Here is a 7,189-nt window from a genome sequence, read left to right as displayed (position 1 = left end):
AACATAGCTGGGCTAGGGACAGAAATTTCACATAAACCAGTATAAATGATCAGAAACCATTTCTAATCTATAATACAACAGAAATTCAGTGGATATAAACTACTTTCAAAATGGCTGAAACTGGCCGAAAATAAACCTGGATGGGTGTAGTATCAGACTTCACTGATTTAGGTTAAATCAGTTTATTAAATTTGTCCCAGATCCCCTCCAGATTCAGGTTAACTCTCAGTCCCCCAGCATCCCAGCATGCTTTGCACCTTCCCCACAAATCCCCTCTTGCCAATTGGATGGGCTAGCCTTGGCCCAAGCTGCCTGCTCCAGCCCAGGAGGGAGGTATTGTCCCCAACATCCACCACTTCCAGCCTGGACCACTGCAGGCATGTGGCTACATTTCAAGAATCAAAAGTGAATGTCTGTTCACTTGCTTATTGGTTCAATCTATGCAGCTTTATGAAGAGTGAATCGATTCAGCCATGGGCTTTTTGAATCTCTGTACTAAGCCCTGAAAGATGTGACGATGAAGAAATAAATAGCAGAGAAACAAATCAAATTTAGTATCACTGCTGTTTAAACACATTTTGGAAAGAAGTAGTAGTTTTTGAAGTTTATGATCTCCAACAGAATCATGATATTACCTGCTGCATAGCATATATTTCATAGTAGCTAGGGTCAGGTGGGACCTAAACTGATCATTTAGCCTGACCCCCTGCCACAGGCAGGAATGAGTGCTGGGTTCACAAGACCCCAGACAGGTGATCATCTAACCTCTTTTTTAATTTACCCAAGGTAGGGGCGAGGACCACTTCCCTGGGAAGTTGGTTCCAGATTCTGGCCACTCTAACCATAAAATATTGCCTCTTGATCTCTAACCTAAACCTATTCTCCATCAGCTTATTACCATTGTTCCTCATCACCCAAGGTGGTCCTGGGGAGAATAGGGCTCTTCCTATTTGCTGATGATCTCCCTTGATGAGTTTGTAAGCAACCACCAGGTCCCCCCTCAGCCTTCTCTTGCTGAGGCTGAACAGGCCCCTCAGAGTTCATGTCCCTCAGTCTTACCTCATATGGCCTGTCCTGTTCCCTCTCACCAAATGGGTGGCGCTTCTCTGAACTCTCTCCAAGCTGGCCACATACCTTTTAAAGTGTGGCGCCCAGTACTGAACACAATACTCCAACCGCGGCCTGACCAATGTCTCATAGAGGGGGAGCATCGCCTCTCTGGACTGGCTTGAGATGCATCTTTGGATGCATGACAAGGTATGGCTGGCCTTGCTGGCTGCAGTCTGGCATTGGCGGCTCATGTTCATCTCGGAGTCAATAATGACTCCAAGATCCCTTTCCGCCTCTGTGCTTTCAAGAAGGGATCTCCCCAGCCTGTATGTATGCTGTGGATTCCTTCTCCCAAGGTGCAGCACCCTGCATTTATCTGCATTGAACCTCACCCTATTCTCATCTGCCCACTTTTGTAGTCTGTCTAAATCTAGTTGCAGCCTCTCTCTCCCCTCGAGTGTGCCCACCTCGCCCCACATCTTAGTGTCATCAGCAGACTTGGACAATGTGCTTTCAACCCCCTCATCCAGGTCACTGATGAAGATGTTAAACAGTGCGGGCCTGAGGACTGAGCCCTGGGGGATCCCACTACTCACATCTCACCAGGTTGAGTACGACCTGTCCACCACCACTCTCTGGGCGCCAGTTTTTTACCCATCCAACTGTGTAGGCATCAATGCCACAGTCACTTAATTTATTAATGAGAATGGGGTGAGAGATGGTGTCAAAGGCCTTCTTAAAGTCTAGAAAGACTACATCCATGGTGACACCATCATCCAAGGATTTAGTTACCTGGTCATAAAAGCAGTCAGGTTGGTCAGGCAGGACCTGCCTTTGATGAATCCATGCTGGTTGCCCCTAAATATAATCTCCCCTGCTGGCCCCCAACAGATATGCTCCTTGATGATTCTCTCCAAGATCTTCCCGAGCACCGAGGTGAGGCTTACAGGCCTATAGTTACTTGGGTCCTCCTTCCTCCTTTTCTTAAAAATGGGGATGACATTAGCTAGTTTCCAATCCCCCAGCACCTGGCCAGATGATCATGAATGCTCATACAGCTGGGCCAAGGGCTCTGCGATGAACCCTGCCAGCTCCCTCAACACCCTTGGGTGGAGGGCATCTGGACCTGCAGATTTAAAAATGTCCATCCCTTTCAGAAGATCCCTAACTACCTCTGTGCTGACCCAAGGCCTGATAGAGCTATCCCTGAGATTTTCCCTACCTGTGGCAGGAGGGATGTCCTGGTCCCTGTTCAAGAAAACAGAGGCAAAGAAACTATTAAAAATATCGGCTTTCTCATCTGGCTTAGCCACAAGGTTACCATTTGAGTCTTGCAGGGGCCCTACATTGCCTGGTGCCCTCTTCTTGCTCCCAATGTACTTGAAAAAGGACTTTTTGTTGTCCTTAATCCTGGACGCTAGCCTGAGTTCTATTTCTGCCTTGGCCTTCATAATAGCCCTCCTACACTCACGGGCTGAGGAGGAGTACTCCTCCTTGGTGATAGCCCCTCCCTTCCACTGGTTGTACACCACCCTTTTAGTCCTCAGGCATTCCTGAATACTTTCTGAGCCATGTGGGTTTCTGAGCACTCTTACCCCCCTTGCTTCTCTCAGTGACTGTTACTCTTTGGGCCTGAAGGATTGCCTTCTTAAGGTACAACCATCCCTCATGGACTCCCATCTCCTCTACCTTCTGGGCCCTCAGTGCCTCCCCCACTAATCTCCAAAGGTCATTGAAGTTGGCCCTTCTGAAGTCAAAGGCTTTAGTCTTGCTATAAGCCCTTGACACCCTGCGTTGGATAGTGAAATCTAGCAGGTGGTGATTGCTATTGTCCAGTTGGTCAAGGACCTGTAGTCCCCTCACCAGGTCATCCCCAGTGGCCAGGACCAGGTCCAGCAAGGCATTACCCCTAGTGGGGCTGTGCACCTCCTGGATAAGGTTAAGGTCCTGTAATACAGCCAGGAACCTACTTGAGCGGTCAGACCTGGCTGTCTGCTCCTCCCAGCAAATGTTTGGGTAGTTTAGGTCACCCATGACAATGACATCCTTTGACCTAACCGCCTCCATAGGCTGATCGCAGAAGTCCCAGTCCAGCTCTTCCCCCTGGTTGGGTGGTCTGTAGTAGACACCCACTGTAAGGTCCCTTTCACCACGTCACCCTTGTAGTTTGACTCAGTGTGTCCACCTGACCCTCCTCTAACCCAAAGCTAATCCTTGATGATGTGAGTTGCTCTTTGATATACAGCGCGACCCCCACCCCCGCTCCCGCCCTTCCTCTCTGTCCTGTCTCTTCTATATAGGGTGTATCCCCGAATACCCACTGCTCAGTTGTGAGTAGGGTCCCACCAGGTTTCTGTGAGCCCTACTAAGTCTGGATTCTTACTCACAATCAGGAGGCACAGTTCCTCCTGCTTGTTCCCCATACTACGAGCATTAGTGTAGAGGCACTTGAGGCCTCCTGAGTGTGTTGACTACAAATGTCCAACTCAGGATCCTTAAAATTCTGGTTTATTAGGTGGATTGAAGCACTGTAATGAAGTTAAATCAAACCTTGGGGCTGGTCCCCGCACACGCACACGTGCACACACACAGTAGCAAGCTACAAGAGTCAGGTATACCTAGTCAGGTATACCTATCCTACAACCGCTGCAGTCTCTTGTCGAGGCTTCTTTCAGCGTGGTGTTATCCTCCAGAAGGGGGTCACTGGCTGGTCCTTCTGGCTGGACAGGTCAGGTGCTGGTCGAGTTGGAGATCAAGAGGGCGCCACTGAGGGTCACTTTTCACTGCTTTTTATTTGTCCTTGGCAGACTTTGGTGACTCCCCAGTTTTCAGGTTTGCCCAATCCAGGGGTCATTGACCCTCGTGGGATTTCCCCCCTCAGTGGCTACTGGATGGCATCTGTCAGCACCAGGGGTCATCCACACATACGTGCAGGTTTGAGAGTCCATTGATGAATTTTGAATAGGGCTCTGGGAGCGGTCAATTTGGAGATATTCAGCCCAAAAGTTGGTCCCCGGTGTTGATTAACTCAGCCCAGGGCTTCTAGCCCTTGATCAGTGACGTTTAGAGATTTCCTAGTTGTTACATTGTCTTCTATTGAGATCTTCCGTTGGTTGATCTGCAGTTTCCTTAGGTGTTAATTGCTGCCTGCTATCATGTTATACATTCAATCACTGATTCACTCGCTCTTTCAGGGGCCAGCCTGATACAGGGAAGGGCAGTTTGATTCCTGCCCTTGTTAACATTGTTACAATGTATAACTTACTTATGAAACTAAACACATTTAGTTGAAAGTTGAAAGGTGAGGAATATAAAATATAAGCTACAAATGCCATGGCACACAAACAGATAAAAATACCAAAATACAAGGGGAGATAAAAAATGCACACATACAAATTTTAAAACACAATTCCTTATCTTAAAGTGAAAGAAAGAGCAAGGAAGAAAAGATAGAAGAGGAAAAACATATTCAAGGAGGGGAGAGCAACTGCAGGCAAGAGGAAAAGGGGCTTTCTGCTACAAGGGTGCACACATCTCCCCCCTACTCCCATGACTGTTGTGGCCCCCTACTTCCAAGACATTGTTGCTTACCTGGGCATCCCTTTCTCCTGTCACTCTGTATGCTGGTGAAGCACCCTCTCCACTCAGACCGGCCCCTTCCCCCAGCAAAGCTAGTTTAAAGCCCGCTGTACAAGATCAGCCAACCTAGAAGAAAAAATACGTTTGCCCTTAAGGGAGAGATGAAGCCCATCCCACCACAGCATGCCCTCCATACAGAAATATGGGTCATTGTCAAAAAACCCGAAGCTCACCTCGTGGCACCAGCTCCGAAGCCATTGCTTAACTGCATCAATGCAAGTCTCATGACGCCTATCCCATCCACTTACCAGGAGAATGGAGAAAAATACCTGAGCTCTCAACTTCTTGAGTTGGTGTCCCAAGGCCTTGTAGTCCATGATGTTGTCCAGCTTGCCCTTGGATGCATCATTTGTTCCCACATGAGGACATCACTAGATACAGTAAATTATGTAGATACCATATTGGTGATTGTTACTGTGGATCAAGGACAGTAAGTCTACTGCATTTAGTTTCTATATTTTGTTTGTTTGTTTTTGCAAAGGAATCGTTGTTTAAGGGGAAGGTTTAACAACTTTAGATGTGAAATAAGGTACACTTTTGTACAGTACAGAAGGATATCTTGTGAGTTAGGCCATATATTAAAGAAACTGAAAATAGAATTCTATGCAAAGAGTTGATAAATGACAGAGATGTGTTAAGATGGTTATAAACATAATTGTCATACATGTCTGTATAATCATGGTTATAAACAGCCCATGAAACCCATTGATTAACCATTCATTAAAGCATCTATTTAATAATTTATTAAATTTGTATAAATGTGTATTTAACACAGTGTGACATCCTTTGACTATGTCACTGCAAAAATTCTAGCAACATATAACCCAGCAATTACTAGGGGAGTAACTGTCTCAGATTCTCTGTCTGAAAAATCTTGACACAATAGCACAAACATAAGCCAACCAACTTTCTGTAAAACTGAAAAAGGTATTGGCTCTCACTGTCTATCATGGCATTAGACATAATTAAATACACTTCTCTTTGTCAAAATTGTAGATTTGTGGCTTCCTTGTTCATATACTTCCCTGCCGTCAGGTCTGGTATTATGAATCTTGCTACAAAATTCTCACTTGTGGATTATTTTCCTCTATGGTGTTTGTTTTCCTTAAATGGTATTTCTTGTTCCATTTGTCAAACCTACCTCCTCAGTAGTTGTGGCAGATGACTATATGGTCATGTGAAGCTTTGAGTGATGGCCTGTGGTACCCAGTAAAAACAGCACATGGAAATTGGAACATTCTGATTTTGTTAGTCAAGGAAAGTCCAATCGGAAGAAAAAGATAGAGGCATTTATACAAATAATGTTAACCCTTTTCAGTACAGGCCACTTCAGAAGATCTACCCCCTTTATTTTTATGTGGACACTGGAGTGGCTTTTCCTTTGACTGAAAACTTTGTGACAGATTTTACTCTTTCTCTTCATCAGTTCTGTGCTCCAGAAATTGCAACCAGGAATTGCTAATAGAATGACATCTCTCACTATTTATCTTGGCAAATGGACAGGGTGACAAACCTTTGTCACTGATATGATTCCTGACTGAGTGTGGCAAGATAATTTTTATAGTCTAGAATTTGATGGTGATAGATGTAGGAAGTAAGTTATTGAGGAGGGGTAAACATCATGCCAAATTAGACACTGGCACCAATGTATCAATTCTATCTGCTGTGACTGACATGACACTGAGAAAGGCTACGAATAGATCTTCTTGCCTGGTTATAAAGATATTTTGTGACAAGACCCACTGAAAAACTGGAATGAGCTCACATTACAGAATGCTGCACTGTTAAACATAATACATGTTCAATCAAATGGAGATCATTACAAATTCTCTCTCTCTCTCTCTCTCTCTCATGTGATAGAAGTTTAGGTGCAGGCTGTGTTTAAAAGGGGGGAGGCTTGTGCGTGCGCTCTCTCTCGCTCTCTCTCTCAATCAATGGACCATCTCCAATTCTTCTAGTTGGTCCTTCTTTGAGGCAGGGCCTCTTGAGGTTCCTCCCATTTCTCTTCTATAATGACATGAAAAGAAAGATAAAACATTCAATTTGTATGTTTAGATTCCTAATGGTTCTTAACAACATCTTAGTTCAATACACTGGTGATTCATAGATTCATAGATGTTAGGGTCGGAAGGGACCTCAATAGATCATCAAATCCGACCCCCTGCATAAGCAGGAAAGAGTGCTGGGTCTAGATGACCCCAGCTAGATACTCGTCTAACCTCCTCTTGAAGACCCCCAGGGTAGGGGAGAGCACCACCTCCCTTGGGAGCCCGTTCCAGACCTTGGCTACTCGAACTGTGAAGAAGTTCTTCCTTATGTCCAGTCTAAATCTGCTCTCTGCTAGCTTGTAGCCATTGTTTCTTGTAACCCCCGGGGGCGCCTTGGTGAATAAATCCTCACCAATTCCCTTCTGTGCCCCCGTGATGAACTTATAGGCAGCTACAAGGTCGCCTCTCAACCTTCTCTTGTGGAGGCTGAAAAGGTCCAGTTTCTCTAGATT

At 45.5% G+C, this 7,189-nt stretch overlaps 1 long non-coding RNA gene across 1 annotated transcript; it reads right to left on the bottom strand.

Moving 5' to 3' along the window:
• Positions 1 to 3,542: 3,542 nt before the first annotated feature.
• Positions 3,543 to 6,725, bottom strand: LOC109282310 (uncharacterized). Its single transcript, XR_009462233.1, has 2 exons — positions 5,831 to 6,725; positions 3,543 to 5,060 (listed from the first exon to the last, which is right to left on the bottom strand). It is a non-coding gene; the product is annotated as an uncharacterized LOC109282310 (long non-coding RNA).
• Positions 6,726 to 7,189: the final 464 nt, after the last annotated feature.

The sequence above is a fragment of the Alligator mississippiensis genome, chromosome 5, assembly GCF_030867095.1.
Source record: "Alligator mississippiensis isolate rAllMis1 chromosome 5, rAllMis1, whole genome shotgun sequence".
In the NCBI taxonomy this organism is placed as follows: Eukaryota; Metazoa; Chordata; order Crocodylia; family Alligatoridae; genus Alligator; species Alligator mississippiensis.
The sequence above is the reverse complement of the archived record's forward strand: the minus strand, read 5'-3'. Positions and strand labels throughout refer to the sequence as shown.